Source organism: Cebus imitator, unplaced genomic scaffold (genome assembly GCF_001604975.1).
Source record: "Cebus imitator isolate Cc_AM_T3 unplaced genomic scaffold, Cebus_imitator-1.0 Scaffold135, whole genome shotgun sequence".
Lineage (NCBI taxonomy): Eukaryota > Metazoa > Chordata > Mammalia > Primates > Cebidae > Cebus > Cebus imitator.
The window spans coordinates 3662458-3679704 of record NW_016107450.1 but is presented as its reverse complement, the minus strand read 5'-3'; the positions used below and the strand labels follow the sequence as shown (position 1 = coordinate 3679704).

The 17247-nt window shown below is 39.3% G+C and overlaps 1 protein-coding gene and 1 long non-coding RNA gene across 2 annotated transcripts in view; both read left to right on the top strand.

The window, feature by feature from the left end:
• Positions 1-1614, top strand: part of LOC119473143 — a 15549-nt gene extending 13935 nt beyond the window's left edge. Inside the window, exon 3 of the long non-coding RNA XR_005202337.1 lies at positions 1605-1614. This is a non-coding gene — a long non-coding RNA (uncharacterized LOC119473143). The remainder of the gene's footprint in view (positions 1-1604) is intronic.
• The window catches only part of PATJ (PATJ crumbs cell polarity complex component), a 413527-nt gene that overhangs the window by 215866 nt on the left and 180414 nt on the right, over positions 1-17247 (top strand). The gene's annotated exons all lie outside the window — the stretch shown is intronic.

Below are 17247 nucleotides of genomic sequence, written 5' to 3'. Positions count from 1 at the left end.
AAAAAAGAATGCCTTTATATGTAGAGCCAGACCTATTTTTACATTTAAGCTTTATTATTTTCTAGTTGTACCTTTTCAATCAAGCCACTTAAACTTTCTGGGTTTCAGTTTATTCATCTTCAGGACACATGGCTAATGCCTACCTCCAAAGTCAGTTTCAGGATTAAATGAAAAAAAAAAATATGAAAGAGCCTGGTACAGTGCCTAAAACTCTGTGGAATTATTTTCATTTGAATATGGTAATTAGGATTAGTAGATGTTATTTGCATTTGAATATGATAATTATTATCTTTAATATCTTCTGCATTCATTTGCAATTGTTTTTAATACCTCTAAGCCCAAAGTTACCTAATCATTTAGTGAACACAGTAGTTCTCAAAGTGCCATCCCCCACCAATGTGTCAATCAGTGGAAAGTTTTTCATTTTTATTCTTTGATCCCATGAGGGGAGGTGGGTAGCAGGAGGCTAAGTAGTTCAGTTGACCAGGGTCAGAGTTCACCAGTGACAGGGAAGAAACTGAGAAGTACAGAGAAGGCATAGCACCCAAATGCAAGTGGCAAAAGTGGGATTTGAAGCCACAGTCTGACCCTAGAGCCCACACTCTTAGTCACTAGGTTTTATTGCCCAGTTTAGCTGAGGGGGCAGTGCTTTGGCCAGTCAGAGTGGGAGAGATTTCTGTCAGGAGAGTTTGAGAGAATGAAATAGGATGATCCAGGTTCTATAGGAGTACTCACCTAGGAATTTATTCAGGAAGCTGTTATTATTTATGTTATTTATTTATTTATTTATTTTTGAGATGGAGTCTTGCTGTGTCACCCGGACTGGAGTACAATGGCAGGATCTCCGCTCACTGCAACCTCTGCCTCCCAGGTTCAAGCAATTCTTCTGCTTCAACTTCCCAAGTATCTGGGACTACAGGCGTACACCACTATGCACGGCTAATTTCTGTATTTTTAGTAGAAATGAAGCTTCCCCATGTTGGCCAGGCTGGTCTTGAACTCCTGACCTCATGATCCACCCACTTTGGCCTCCCACGGGTGGATCACCTGAGGTCAGAAGTTTGAGACTAGCCTGATCAACATAGAGAAACCCTGTCTCTGCTAAAAATACAAAAATTAGCTGGGTGTGATGGTGCATGCCTTTAATCTCAACTGCTTGGAAGGCTGAGGCAGGAGAATTGGAATCCAGCAGGCGGAGATCGTGCCATTGCGCTCCAGCCTGGGCAACAAGAGTGAAACTCCATCTGAAAGAAAGAAAGAGAGAAAGAGAGAAAGAGAGAGAGAGAGGAGGGGGGAGGGAGGGAAGGAGGAAGGAAGGAAGGAAGGAAAGAAGGAAGAAAGGGAGGGAGGGAGGGAGGAAGGAAGGAAGGAAGGAGACATTTGAGTTTAGAATTGCCCGTGAGAGATTTTGGATTAGTCTTAAATATTTGTTTCCTTGCCTGATTTTCTCCTCTGCTGTTGCTTTCGCCTTTCTGTTTTGCTTGCTTTTTCCTCTTGATTTCATTCCCTCTCATTTATTTTTTATCTTGTGAGAAAAGCAATTATTCAGTGATATGCAAGATCCTGTCCAGGACCTGACTATCAGCTGCTTTCAGAGTCTAAAGATGAGACAAAAATGAGAATAGACTGGCTCCAATGTCTGAAATAATTCCTGTTCTATGTCATCGTCTCAGCCTTGCCTGAAAAAAAACTCTGAGAAGATATTAAAGCCCAAGGAGTAAAGCACTAAACCATGTAAAAATCCCAACACCAGAGAGAAAACAAGTATCTATTACTCTGTGGGAAGGGTATGAATGACAGGTGTTGTCGGCTTCTTTTCACAGCCTTTGGTAGCTTTTCTGTATCTTTATTGAACTCATGTAGCTACCAGTTTTTCAGAACTTAATCTTTGTTTTGTCAGTTTTTTTAGGTGTATGGGATATAGATGCTTTTTCTCTTAGTGGCTTTTCTTTAGAATATATATGTGGTCTCCTTCATTCTCAGTTGTTTTGGCAAACGCAAATCTCAATCACAACATTAGTCTTAAATACCTTTTCAATGGTCAACTTATTTTTAAAAATCGACTCTTTTGTTTATTTATTATGTTAAAAATATATACATAATTTATCATCTTAACCATTTTAACCGTATAGTTTTGTAGTGTTCAGTATGTTTACATTGTTGTAAATTAGATCTCCAAAACCTTATCTTCCCAAATTGAAATTCTATACTTATTAAACAAACTCCTTGCTTTGTAAAAAAAAGTTTTGTAACAATTCCTTTTCTACCATCCCTAGCACCTGGCAACCACCATTACAATTTCTATTTCTGTGAATTTGACTACATTAGATACTTTGTGTGAATGGGGTCATACTGCATTGCGACTCTGTGACTGTCATTTGTGACTGCCTTATTTCACATAGCATAATTTCCTCAGAGTTCATTCACATTGTAGTATGTGGCCAGGTTTTCTTCCTTTAAAGGCCACATAGTATTCCGTTGTCTGTGTAGACCACATTGTGTTTCTCCATCCATCTGTTGGTGGACCTTTGAGTTGCTGCCACCTCTTGATTACTGTATTGTGAATAGTGCTCCTATGAACATGAGTGTGCAAATGTTTCTTCAAGACTTTGCTTTCAGTTATTTTAGAGATATACCCAGAAGTAGAATTGCTGGATCATATGATAGTTCTAATTTTTTTGAGGTATGTCCATACTCTTTTCCGTAGGGGTGGTACCGTTTTACAGTCTTACCAACCACGCATAAGCATTCCAGTTTTTTCAAATCCTTGTCTACACTTGTTATTTGCTGGATTTTGTTTTGTTTTGTTTTGGTAGTAGCTGCACTAGTGGGCATGAAGTGATAGCTCATTGTGATTTTGATTTGCATTTCTGTAATTGATGATGCGTTAAGCATCTTTTCACATCCTTATTGGCTATTTGTATACCATGTTTAGAGAAATGTCTGTTTATGTCCTTTGCCCATTTTTTAATCAGATTATTTGATTTATATTTTGTTGTAGGTATTATACCCTTATCAGATAAATAATTTGCAAATATATTCTCCGATTTTGTGGGTTGCCATTTTACAGTTTTGATTGTATACTTTGTTTTGTTTGTTTGTCTGAGACACAGCCTCACTCTGTTGTCCAGGCTGGAGTGCAGTCGCAGGATCTCTGCTCATTGCAGCCTCCACCTCCTGGGTTCAAGTGATTCTCATGCCTCAGCCTCCCGAGTAGCTGGGGCTACAGGCACATGCTACCACACCTGGCTAATTTTGGTATTTTTAGTAGAGACAGGGCTTCACCATGTTGGCCAAACTGGCTTCAAACTCCTGATCTCAAGTGATCCTCCCACCTCAACCTCCCAAAGTGCCGGGATTACAGGCATGAGCCTGTACTTTGAGCAAATGTTTTAAATGTTGATGTGTACCATTTGTCTATTTTTTTTTTTTAATAATAATCTGTGCTCTTGGTGTCATATCCAAGAAAACCGTTACCAAATCCAAAGTTAGGAAGCTTGTCATCTATTTTTCCTTCTACATATTTTATACTTTGGGGTAACAGACTTACTTTCTCTTTCTTTGACTTTAATTTTTACAGCAGTATTAGGTTCAATGCAAAACTGAGCAGAAATTAGAGTTCCCAACACCCCTCCCCGAACACATGGGCAACCTCTCCCACTATCAATATTCTGCACCTGAGTACATTTGTTATAATCAACAACCTACACTGACACATCATTATCACTCAGAGCTCATAATTTACATTAGACTTCACTCTTGATATACAGTCTGTATGTTTTAACAAGTTATAATGACATGTGTCTACCACATAGTGTTACACAGAATAGTTTTACTGCCCTGAAAATCCTTTGTGCTGTTCTGTTCTTCCCAGGCTGGAGTGCAGTGGTGTGATCACAGCTCACTGCAGCCTCAAACGCCTGCGCTCAAGTGATCCTCCCACCTCTGCCTCCCGAGTAGCTAGGATTGCAGGCACATGCCACAAGCCTGGCTATTTTAAAAATTTTTTTGTAAAGATGACCTGTTCATCTGTTGTCCTGGCTGGTCTCAAACTCCTAATTTCACACTAATGCCTGCTTTGGCCTCCCAAAGGTCTGGGATTATAGGTGTGAGTCACCACCCCTGGCCACTCAAGAGGTTAATTTTTAATCCAGAAATTTTGAACTATTTAGAAGATACTATCATAAAGTATTCAGTGTTCAAGTTGTGGAACTATAAGATACTTCTGGCTGGGTGCAGTGGCTCACGCCTGTAATCCCAGCACTTTGGGAGGCCGAGGTGGGCGGATCACGAGGTCAGGAGATCAAGACTATCCTGCACAACATGGTGAAATCCTGTCTCTACTAATATACACAAATTAGCCAGGCGTGGTGTTGTGCACCTGTATTCCCAACTACTTGGGAGGCTGAGGCAGGAGAATCGCTTGAACCTGGGTGGTGGAGGTTACAGTGAGCCGAGATCACACCACTGCACTCCAGCTTTGTAACAGCGCAAGACTTTGTCCAAAAAAAAAAAAAAAAAAAAAAAAAAAAAAAAAAAAAAAAAAAAAAAAAAAAAAAAAAAAAAAAAAAAAAAAAAAAAAAACCACTTCTGAGAGTTTGTCACCTGGTTTAATACTCATTGAAGTAGAAATTTAATCAGAGTTATGTTTCCTTTCTCACAAGCAATGTTAATTAACAAAAGCATCAAAACCACAAAACATTATTTAAGAAAATTGCCAGCTCCTTTGCATGCTTTTAGAGCATGACATTTTTAAAAGTTTTTTTCATAGGTGTTCTTTATTTTGATCATCTTACATATTCTCTGAGATGGTTAAGGCAGGCAAGATAATTTACATTTAACTCATTGACCAGTCTGAGGCTGGACTAAGGTAAGTGACCTGCTCAGGATTTCATGGCTAGAAAGTCCAGCTTCTTAACCCCAAGTCATTGTCTGTCTCCACTCTACTTGCTTGCCTTGTCTTTTGGCCCTGAAAACATGAATGTGCTGTTAGCCTCATGCAGAGGTAAATACAATTGTGTTAGTGACTGGTTTCTTTCCCCAGCTGTTTAAAACAGTGTAAGGCCAGGTGTAGTGGCTCTCATCTGTAGTCCCAGCACTTTGGGAGGCCAAGGCAGAAGGATCCCTTAAACCCAGAGTCTCTATCAAAAAATGTAAAAATTAGCCAGGCATGGTGGTGCATGCCTGTGGTCCCACCTACTCAGGAGGCCAAGGTAAGAAGAGCACTTGAGCCTGTGAAGTCGAGGCTGCAATGAGCCATGATCATGCCACTGTACTCTAGCCTGGGTGACAGAGCGAGACCCTGTCTCAAAAAAATAAAATAAAAAGGAAAAAACAGCATAGACTCTGATATACTGTGGGGTGAAGTTGTTAAACAGAAATATTTGTTATTGTTTAGAATTATTTGGGTGGCCTGGGGGGATTACTCCTGTAATCCCGACATTTGGGAGGCCAAGGCAGAAGGATTGCTTGATCCCAGGAGATTGAGACCATCCTGGACAACATAGTGAGACCTTATCTATTAAAAAAAATATTATCCAGGTACAGTGGTGAGTACCTGTAGTCCCAGCTACTTGGGAGGCTGAAGCAGAAGGATCAATTGAGCACCGGAGGTTGAAGCTACAGTGAGCTGTGACCATAACACTGCACTCCAACATGGGTGACTGAGGCCTTATCTCTAAATAAATTAATAAATGTGAACAAAAATAATTATTTTTAGATTGAGTCTCTCTTATCCGAAATGCTTGGGATCAGAAGTGTTTCAGATTTTGGATTTTTTCAGATTTGGGAATATTTCCATATACTTAATAAGATATAGGTAGGACCCAAGCCTAAACATAAAATTCCTTTATGTTTCATATATGCCTTCACATAGCCTGAATGTAATTTTATACAATATTTTAAATTAATTTGTGCATGAAACAAAGTTTTGAGTCTGTTTTGACTGTGACCCATCACATGAGGTCAGGTGTGGAATTTTCTGCCTGTGGCATCATGTTGGTATGCAAAAAGTTGCAGATTTTTGAGCATTTCAAAGTTTGGATTTTCAGATTAGGAATGCTCAACCTGTATTAAATTATAGTATTGTTGATGTTCTTTCTCATAAGACTATTTTTAAGGGGTCACATGAGATTTTCTCTTGTCATTATTTAGAAGTTAAATGTTAAAACAATGCTATGTACTCTATCGCCTTGTGTCTGTTTATTAAACTCTCATAGACTGTTTCCTTGTTTGTGAAAGAAATGACAACAATTTTTAAAAGCAAGATTATGTAATTAAAATTTGTTTGCATGGCACTTTAAGACACTCTTTGTTTTTTTTTTTTTTTTTTTTTTTTTTGAGACAGAATCTCACTCCATTGCCAGGCTGGAGTGCAGTGGCACAATCTTGGCTCACTGCAACCTTTGTCTCCTGGGTTCAAGAGATTCTCCTGCCTCAGCCTCCTGAGTGGCTGTGACAACAGGCACCACCACACCCAGCTAATTTTTTTTTGTATTTTTAGTAGAGACGAGGTTTCACCATGTTGGCCAGGATGGTCTCAATCTCTTGACCTCGTTATCCGCCCACCTTGGCCTCCCAAAGTGCTGGGATTACAGACGTGAGCCACCTTGCCCGGCCTTGTTTTGTTGGGTTTTGTTTTTGTTTTGGTTTTCCAGAAGGAGTTTCGCTCTTGTTGCCCAGGCTGGAGTGCAATGGCACAATCTCAGTTCACCACAAGCTTTGTCTCCTAGGTTCAAGTGATTCTCCTGCCTCAGCCTCCCGAGTAGCTGGGATTACAGGCATCTGCCACCATGCCCAGCTAATTTTGTATTTTTAGTAGAGATGGATGTCTCCATGTTGCTCAAGCTATTCTTAAACTCCTGACCTCAGGTGATCTGCCCGCCTTGGCCTCCCAAAATGCTGGGATTACAGGTGTGATTCACTATGCCTGGGCGGGTTTCGTTTTTTTAGTTGTGAAAAATTTCAAACATTTACCAACATAAAGAGAACAGCCAGCAAATTCTCCCATATATTCTCCTACACTCAATAATTACTAAGATTTTACTATACTTGTTTCACCTCTTCCTTATACTTTTTTTTTTTTTTACTGAGATATTCTAAAATCATCCCCAGATAGTATGTCATTTTATTCATACACATGCATCTCTTAAAAATATAACTGCAGGCTGGACGTGGTGGCTCACGCCTGTAATCCCAACACTTTGGGAGGCCGAGGCAGGTGGATCACAAGGTCAGGAGTTCAAGACTAGCTTGGCCAAGATGGTGAAACTCTGTCTCTACTAAAAATACAAAAATTTAGATGGGTGTGGTGGCGGGCACTTGTAATCCCAACTGCTCAGGGGGACTGAGGCAGAGAATTGCTTGAATCCTGGAGGTGAAAGTTGCAGTAAACCGAGATTGCACCACTGTACTCCAGCCTGGGGGACAGAGTGAGACTCTGTCTTTAAAAAAAAAAAAAAAAAAAAAAAAAAATATATATATATACACACACACACACACACACACACACACACAATACCATTAATTTCCCTAATTTCATAATTTTTGTTTTTTAAATATGTAACCTGTAATTAAATTTATTGCCTCACAATATGTTTTTATGATTGGCTTGTTGAAATCAGATTCCAACAAGGTCTCACATTACAGTACTTTTTGTTTGTTTGCTTGCTGTTTTAGAGATAGGGTCTCACGCTGTTGCCCAGCCTGGAGTGCAGTGGCGTGATCATGACTCACTACATCTTCAACCTCCCAGCCTCAGGGGATTCTCCAACCTCAGCCAGCCGAGTAGCTGGGATTACAGGCATGTGCCACCACATCCAGCTAATTTTTTTGCATTTGTAGTAGAGATGGGGTTTTGCCATGTTGGCCAGGCTGATCTTGAACCCCGAGCCTCAAGTAATTGGCCCACCTCAGCCTCCCAAAGTACCCGGATTACAGGCATGAGACACTGCACCCAGCCCAAACTGGAAATTCTTTGGATTAGTGGGTGGGTGATAAGAAATAAGATTGAAAGGCTAAAGGTTAATTGATCTTTCCCAGTGCAAGAAAAAGGAAATAATAGCAGAATTAAACAAAAAAAGATTAAAAAGGTTAATTGGTAGGTTGTTTACAGCAATAATATTTCAAGCTTGGAGTTTTGTAGAGGCATCCTGGAGTCCCCCAGGGATGAGGGGTTGAGGAGAGGTTCCATTTAAGACTTTTTCCTCACAGATTCAACCAGAACACTTATTACAGGTGTGAGCCACCATGCTGGCTGGCATTATAGCATTTTACGTCTCTTTTTAAAAAAGAAATTTATGGTTGGGTGCGGTGGCTCACACCTGTAATCCCAGCACTTAGGGAGAATTACTTGAGGTCAGGAGTTCAAAACCAGCCTGAACAACATGGAGAAACCTCATCTCTACTAAAAATACAAAATTAGCCAGGCATGGTGGCACATGCCTGTAATTCTAGCTACTCAGGAGGCTGAGGCAGGAGAATCGCTTGAACCTGGGAGGCAGTGGTTGTGGCAAATGGAGATCACGCCATTGCACTCCAGCCTGGGCAACAAGAGTGAAACTCCATCTCCAGAAAAAAAAAAAAAAAAGAAATTTATTAGCTGGCTGCTGTGGTGAACATCTATAGTCCCACAGCTACTCAGGAGGCTGAGGCAGGAGGATCCCTGAGGCCAGGAGTTTGAGGCTGTAGTACACTATGATGAGGCCCCTGTGAATAAACACTGCACTCTAGCCTGCGCGACATAGTCAAACTCAATAAATAAATAAATTTGTTAATAAAAATAAGTTGATTAAAAAAATAAATAAATAAAAAGAAGTTGACTGAAATACATACAAACAGAAAACTGAAGTATAGTTTGCCGAATTTTCACAAAGAGCATATTCCCATGTAACCACCATCCAGGTAATAAAATAAAACATGACTAATACCCAGAAGTCACTTTGGGCCTCCTCTGATTCACCATTTCTTCCCTCTTCTCTGAAAGTCATCTTTGTCTTATTTTCTCTATTTGTTTATTGTTGATGTTGTTTATCTCTTACAGGAAGAGACTTTTTTCTATTTGTTTATACATTCATTTTCATATGCTGTTTCTTCTGATTAGTTATAGTTTCCTTCATATATTTTTACTTCTCAAATCTGAATGTACTAATTCAGAATTAAAAGTTGGTTAGTTCATAAGAAAAATCAGATTGAGATATTTATTATACCCAATTTTTCTAAGTGAAATTGTTATATTTAATGTATAGAGAGTGTTTTAAATGTTTTCTCTGTATTATATTATTCTTTGTTATTTAGAAACAGATCAGGTAACTAAATGTTTCTGAAATTGTATCGAGTCATTTATTCCAGTGTGTTGAACATTTGCTATTAAAATACTGGGCAGTAGCTTGAATTAAGTTTCTTTCTTGGGAAAAAGGCTCTGTTACTTAGCAATACCTACTACATAATGGAGAAATCTTATTGGCTTTCTTGGACAGGAAAAAGGCATCAATGCTTTGATAGAGAATTATGAGCAACTTGGGATTCCTTTCTTCAGAAACATTGTCCTGGGGCTAGAAAATCCATGTTTAAAACAAGCATGAGTGTTCAGCAGTGTCAAGAGTCTGTTCTCTCTCCGATTATTCTAGTTGATGTTCATTCAGAGATACTTGAAGGAGTTTATTTATCTACTCATTTTATTTAGAAATGGGAGGGCATCTAGGTTATTTGAAAAAGAAACTACAGCCACCAACATACTACGTAAGTGTAGGGGAAGAGAAATACCTTTCCTTCCCATCTTAGGTTCACAGGGCTGAGGCCCTTATAACAACAAAAGACAAATTAGGCTGGGCGTGATAGCTCACGCCTATAATCCCAACACTTTGGGAGGCGAGGCAGGCGGATCTAGAGGTTAGGAGATGGAAACCATCCTGGCCAACATGGTGAAACCCTGTTTCTACTAAAAATACAAAAATTAGCCAGGTGTTGTGGCATGCACCTGTAATCCCATCTACTTGGGAGGCTGAAGCAGGAGAATGGCCTGAACCCGGAAGGCAGAGGTTGCAGTGACCTGAGATTGCACCACTGTACTCCAGCCTGTTAACAGTGAGTCTCTGTCTCAAAAAAAAAAAAAAAAATGGGACAGATTAAGAAAAGCATACACATTTATTTAATATGTTTTACATGACACAGGACACTTCATAAGGAAATGAAGTTCCAAGGTAACAAGCCTATGTGGTTTTTATGCTAGATTTAAACTGAAGAACTAAGTAGGCGTGGAGAGGTAAGATTGGACAGAGGCACGATCTGATGTAATAAACTAGGAGGAACTTACCAAGGTTTGTGCTTAGATTCTTCTCTGTGTCCCTGTGTCTTCAGAGATAAGGATGCTCCCTTCCTCTGGGTGTAGGAAGGGCACTTCCTGCTTCAGGGTAAGATCAGTGAAATCCTTCTTAGGTTTTATGACCTACTTCACGGGAGAAGGGGTGGGAGGAGAGTTAACTTCCTGCTTCTGCTGTTGTCTCAAATGCCAAGATTCCATATTGTGGGGAAGTGTGTCCTGAATCCCATCAAAAGTCAGTGAAAACAGTTAAGCATAGAGGCATGTGCCTGTAGTCCCAGTTATTCAGGAGGCTGAGGCTGGAGGATTGCATGAGTCCGGGAGGTCGGGGCTGCAGTGAGCCATGATTGTGCCACTTAACTCTAGCCTGTTTTACAGAATGAGACCCTGTCTCAAAAAAAAGAGAAAAAAATCAGCAAAAGTCTATATAAAGATGGCTGTTGTTTTTACAAATATTTCCTGGAAATACGAGATGTGGTAAGATTCTAGATCATTATAACACTTTTGATATTTTGCTGCCAAAAGTTAGTACTTATATAATTTGCATATGTGTGTGTGTGTGTGTGTGTGTGTGTGTGTGTGTGTGTGTATGTGGTGTGCATTTCCATATAGTAAATAAAGTATGGGTTCTTTGGTTTTTATGTTTCTTAATTTTAAGGGAGAACTTCATTGGCTTCAAGGAAAAATATACTCTTGACTCCACCTCTTTAATGCATTTTCAGTGAAACTGAAATGAGTAAATTTTATGAAAACCATTCTCTATACATTTTCTTTCCACTTATCCTTTTCTCACCCCACTGGTTGCTATGGTAACGACTCCCCACAGCCCCTAGAGCAAATGCCAGGCCATGCGGGTCCCCCGCAGTGGAGCCACATGTCTGATGCTGCACAACAGTTTGTGCTGACTCAGCCATGCACAGGAGTGCTATCGTTTCTCTCCTCAATTTTGAATTAAAAACTAAACTGGCATTGCAGTGTCTGGATTTCTCAAAAATGAAAAACCAAGTCAGTTTTCCTTCTCCCCTTGAAATTCTAGGTTCACCTTTTATTGTACTTACTGAAGAGAAGCAATTGCCAGGGAAATTATAGGAAACCCCAGAGATTTAGCCAGCCTAGGAGGCTGAGAAGAAGGGAAATCTATTACACAGTCAAAATAAACCTCTTATTTAATCCTGAAGCCTGACTATGGAGACAGAGATAGTGTCCATGTTAGATTAGTCTTGTGAGGGGCCTATTTAAAGGCTGCCTTAAATTTGATAAACTTGATGGTTGACTGTCATCATCAGCACTTTTTTCCTGGAAAGAAATGACAGCACTGCATGAGAGATTCATCTGTAATTTACAAACCCAGTGGTTCTTGAGAAGCACCTGAGCACTTGTTACAAAGATTCCTAAACCTTACCCTAGACAACCTGGCTCAGAATCTCAGCTGGTGGGGCCCAGTCAGGGTTCTGTTTTGTAAGTGCCAAAGGTGGTATTTAAGGTAGCATAAGGGAGAAAGTTTTATTTTTTCCTCACCCCTTGCACGGTTCATAGCTGAAAACCTTGTAACAAAAAACAGATTAACAAGAGAAAAGCATTACAAATGTGTTTAACCAAAATTTCATACGACACAGGAGCCTTCAGAAAGGAAGACCCGAAGACCCAGGGAAAACTGTGGTTTTATGGACAGTCATGCATAAGTATGTCTGGGGATGAAAGGGTATGATCTAGTGGTGTGAAAGTGGGGGACTCAGCAAAGCCTATTTGTTGCGATTTTTATGCATCTCTGTGTGCTATTCCCTTCCTCTGGTTATAGGGCAGGACACCTGTCACATACACATCTGCAGGGGAGAATGGAGGGAGGTCAGAGAGTGACCTTCCTAGGTTTTTGTAACCTGCTTCTGGGAAGTGGGGGCAGGAGGCTTTCTAGTTTCTGTGCCCCACGTCAGGAGAGAGGGGGTAGGAGAAGGTCAGAACACATACTCCTGCTTCTGTGGTTTTCTCAGTTTCCTTCATTGTAAAATACTCAGTCTGCCAAGGTGCTGCATGGGGAATTGTGTTTTGAATCCTGACAATAGCAATAAGTCTAAGCCTGACAAATAAACTAAGGAGGTAGGCCTGGGAACCATTGTTTCAGCTCTGAAGGGAACTTACTATCTAAAATTTCTACTGGTTGAAGAGATAGCTGTGGTGTGATGAACAGGTTACAGCATTTAGATTCAGCAGAACTGACCCTGACATGAGCCAAGTCACCTCAGTTCTCTGAGTATCAGTCAACTTATCTGCAAATGGAGGCATTTGTGAAGGTGTGGGGAGGAATCAGTGACATGGTCAACTGTGAACTGTCTCTTTCATAGAAGGAGGAGGTATTATGGCCACGTGAGGATTCTGAAGATAGCTTCTTAAAACTGAGGAAGAAATTCAAAGTCATTTTATCTTTTCCTTAAAATGATACTGGAGAAATTATACATGATTTGTTAGAGAAAAAAGTTGAACTGTTTGCTAGGAGAATTAATAACACATTTGATATTTTATTGCCAAAAACTAGTACTGACATAATTTATGTGTGTGTGGTTGTAGTTCTTTGGTTTTTCTGTTTCTTAAATTTAAGAGAACTTCATTGGCTTCAAGTATTAGGTTGGTGCAAAAGTCATTGTGTTTTTTTTCATTACTTTTATTTGGCAAAAATCACAATGACTTTTGCACCAACCTAATAGAATACTCTTTACTCCACCTCTTTAATCTATAGTTTCTAGCTATAAATTAGTTTCATAACCTTATATGAGATTTTCATTCTTTGTTCTTATTTATCAAATGGAGAAGGTAAGGGTGGGTGACTGTAAGAGAAGGTCCATGATTTCTGTTCATTTTGCCTGAATTAAAAGTCTCTGATTTCATGATATGGTGAAAACATAGCAATTAATGTTTCTGAAGAGTTGGACCTGCCATCTTTTAAACTCCATCTCACTATGAATCTAAATAAAAATCATAGTATAAGTCAAATTCTGAGGTCTGAAAATGTTCATGAAAATCCAGCGAAAGCATATGTGTTACAGAGCATTTGGCACTTCTGTTCTCTTATTATTACACTTTCTGTTTTATGAGACACTGAAAAAAATGATTACTGGTAAATCTTTTTGCTTGTCAGGTTTCTTCAGTTTGATAGAGTGGGTTTTAAAAGATAACGTGTGCATAGTAATTTGTTTTTCTAGTAGTACTACCAGATTTTAATTTGGAATACAGACTTAAAGAGGAAACTGTTTTCCTTCTTTTAACTGAAGAGATAATTGTCTTTGGGAAAAAAATTATATATGTCTAAAACTTTTAGATTTCCAATCACTTTTGTGTAGCATTGTTTCAGGCAGTGTTGGAACAGTGTGTCCTAGCAATTGAAGAGGATCTTCAAAATCACTCACTTCTGTTTTCAATAGTAGTTTAGATGGACTGCCTAATATAAGCCGGGCACTGCTGTGGGTATAGAAGACTGCAGAGAGTTGGGTGGACAAGGAGCTCATGGAGTTTATATTCTAGGGGAGGGACGTCAAAGGAAAGAAGGATTCTAAAAAGATACTTTCACCTAGGATCGTGAAAATAGATGGACAGAACTGGAGACAAGGTCCTGCTCTGTCACCAGGCTGGTATGCAGTGGTGCGAGCTCAGCTCACTGCAACCTCCACCTCCTGGGTTCAAGTGATTTTCCTGCTTCAGCCTCTGGAGTAGCTGGGATTACAGGCATGCGTCGCCATGCCCAGTTAAGTTTTGTATTTTTAGTAGACACGGGGTTTCACTATTTTGGCCAAGCTGGTCTCAAACTTCTGACCTCGCTCATGATTTGCCTGCCTCAGCCTCCCAAAGTGCTGGGATTACAGGCATGAGCCACCATGCCCCGCCTAAGTATGCTCAATTCTTTAATGTTTCAGGGTTGGCATTTTTTTTGGCTGAGCTTTATTCTGTCGAGCTTATTTTATTCTCCCACAAAAAGAGAAAACAATTAAAAGAAATTAAGGAAAGCTGAATAACTCATGTGTTAGCATTTAGCATAAAGTCAGAACAAGCTAGATGCAGGATTATTGGAAATGTCACCAAAATGAGGCCGTGGCACGATGCAGTAGAAAGTGTAGCTGACCAATGGGTTGAGATGGGCTAGAGTATCTATACTATTCAGTATAGTTTGCAGTTATTAGTTGTTTTTCCTGACAACAGACTAAAATACGGGGGTGACTTCAGCTGCTGGCATTTTTCTGAATGCCCTTATCTCTCTATAACTAGTCACATGCATGCTTGTCTCCAGTGATAGATTTTGAGGTCCTTGAAAGCAAATTCAGTATTGTATTCCCTGTGTATCACAAGCCTGGCCTGAATTTGGATTCAATTCATATTAGTTCATTGAATAAATAGGATTACGGTAGGGTCACAGACAAGCATTGACTAGAAAAATGAAGCTGATGGTTTTGGCCGGGCGCGGTGGCTCACGCCTATAATCCCAGCACTTTGGGAGGCTGAGGGGGTGGATCACGAGGTCAAGAGATTGAGACCAGCCTGGCCAACATGGTGAAACCCCGTATCTACTAAAAATACAAAAATTAGCCGGGCATGGTGGCATGCTTCTGTAGTCCCAGCTACTCGGGAGGTTGAGGCAGGAGAATCACTTGAACCCAGGAGGCAAAGTTTGCAGTGAGCCAAGATTGTGCCACTGCACGCCAGCCTGGTGACAGAGGGAGACATCGTCTCAAAAAAAAAAAAAAAGAGTTGCTGGTTTCAAAAGTCAGAATAATAAATCTATAACTTAGTCCCTCAGTGGGATGTTGATAAGGGAACCAATTTTTTGGCCATCAATAGGGTTCTTTTTAAAATTGTGGTAAAATATACATAACCAAATTTACTGTTTTAACCATCTTTAATGTATTAATCAGTGTTAAATACATGCACATTGTACAACCATCCATCTCCAGGATTTTTTTATTTGCTCAAACAAACTACAGAAAGGGTTTTGATGCGACACTTGACTAGCACACAATTGGAAAGCTGTTCCAGTGGCCTCCCTATGACGGGACAGACACTCGATCTAGTGGTGGCATTTCTCTGCACCTGCAGTTGTTCCAGGGGTCTCCTCATTACCTCAGGGAAGAGGCTCTGGCGGAGAACTATGTTAGCCCCTTGTTCTGATGGTTCCACTGGAGGGCTGTGTGGCTTTTCTTCATGCCGTCATGGGGGAAGCTGCTTTTTTTCCTAAGTCTCCATTTCCCTCAAAACAAACAAAAGTTAAGTAGAAAACAGTAGCTTTGTCACCGACTTAAGACTAACTTAAAACCTCAGCATAACTAAATCAGGGAAACAAAAATCGTGAGATTTGTTTCCCCTAACATTATTTGGATGACTTGCATCTCCCAGGCATGTTTAGAAAACATCCACTTTTAAAGTAACTCCATTTTTTCATGGAGGTTTAGTAATTGGTCCAAGAAATCAGAGATGTTAAGTGCCTCAGCTAGTGTTTGAACTTGATTCTGACCCTAATCCTTGCTCTTTCTATTCTGCTACAAGAATGTGTGATGCCTCAGGGCTGGCATTACAGGCATGAGCCACCATGCCCAGCCTCATTTCTGTTTCTTTAATAGCTATTAGTTCATTACAGTTTTATATTTATTCTTGAACTAAATATTGTGTTTTAATTTTTTTGAGAAATATATCTACATCATATAGATTTTAAAATGTACCAACTCATAGTTTGTATTGATGTACTATCCATAATTCTTTTGTAAAAACCTGTCTGCAGTTATTTTTCTCTTTTAGTTCTGCAATTTATTTTTATTTATTTATTTTTAGAGGTGGGGCCTCACTCTGTTGCCCAGGCTAAAATGCGTAGCACAATCACAGCTCACCATAGCTTTGAACTCCTGGACTTGCGATCCTCCCGCCTCAGCCTCCTGAGTAGCCAAAATTATAGGTGCACGCCACTATGCCAGGCTAACTTTTTAAGGGTTTTGCACAGACAGGGTCTTGCTATGTTGCCCAGGCTTGTCTCAAAGTCCTGGGTTCAAGCAGTCCTCCCAAAGTGCTGGGATTACAAGCAAAAACCACTGTGTCCAGCTTTGTAATGTATTTTTATCATCTATTTTTTCTCGTTAAATTTTTGAAAAGCCTATCTTATTAGTGTTTTCCAAAAGTAGGTTTTAATTTCATTGACCGTCATATGTTATTTTTGTTTTGTTTTGTTTGGTGGTGATAGTTCTATATTCATTCGTTTGTAGATGCCCTTATTTTGCTATTTTCTCTCTTCTTATTTCTTTGCATTTGTTATGTAGTTCTTTTTCCAACTTCTTGGTTATAATGCTTTTTTTTTTTTTTTTAACTTGTTTTTTTTTTTTTTTTTTTTTTTTTTTTTTTTTTTTTTTTTTTTAACTTGTTTTCTGGTAAATTCTTCAAAATTATAAATTGCCTTCTAAGTTCTGCTTTAGCTGTGTCTGTCTAGTTTGACATCTAGAATTATAATTTTTATGCAATTGTGAATACTCTATTTCTTAATTTACTGTTTAAAATCTTGGGTTTTTAACTAACATTAATTTATTTTTAAGCACCTATCTTTTTATCGTTAATTTATAATTTTTGTTTTATTGTGCTATATTTCAAGAGCACAGTCTGTGTAATATTGAGTCTTTGAGAGGTACTGAAGTTTCCTTTATGGCCCAATCTGCAGTCTGTTTCTGTACTTGTTCTGTGTGTGATTTGCAAAAAATGTGTATTTTATGTCTGTCAGTTGTAGAGTTCTCTTATGTCTACTATTTTGAGTGTATTGTCTTGTTAGAATCATCAACATTTTTTTTTTTTTTAAAGATGCCTTATTATTTTCTGAGACAGGTGTGTTAAAATTGGTGTTTCGTGTTATTCTCTTAGCTGTGATATTCTTTCTTAACTATCTTACCCTATAGGTCCAATAAACAAAGCAGATG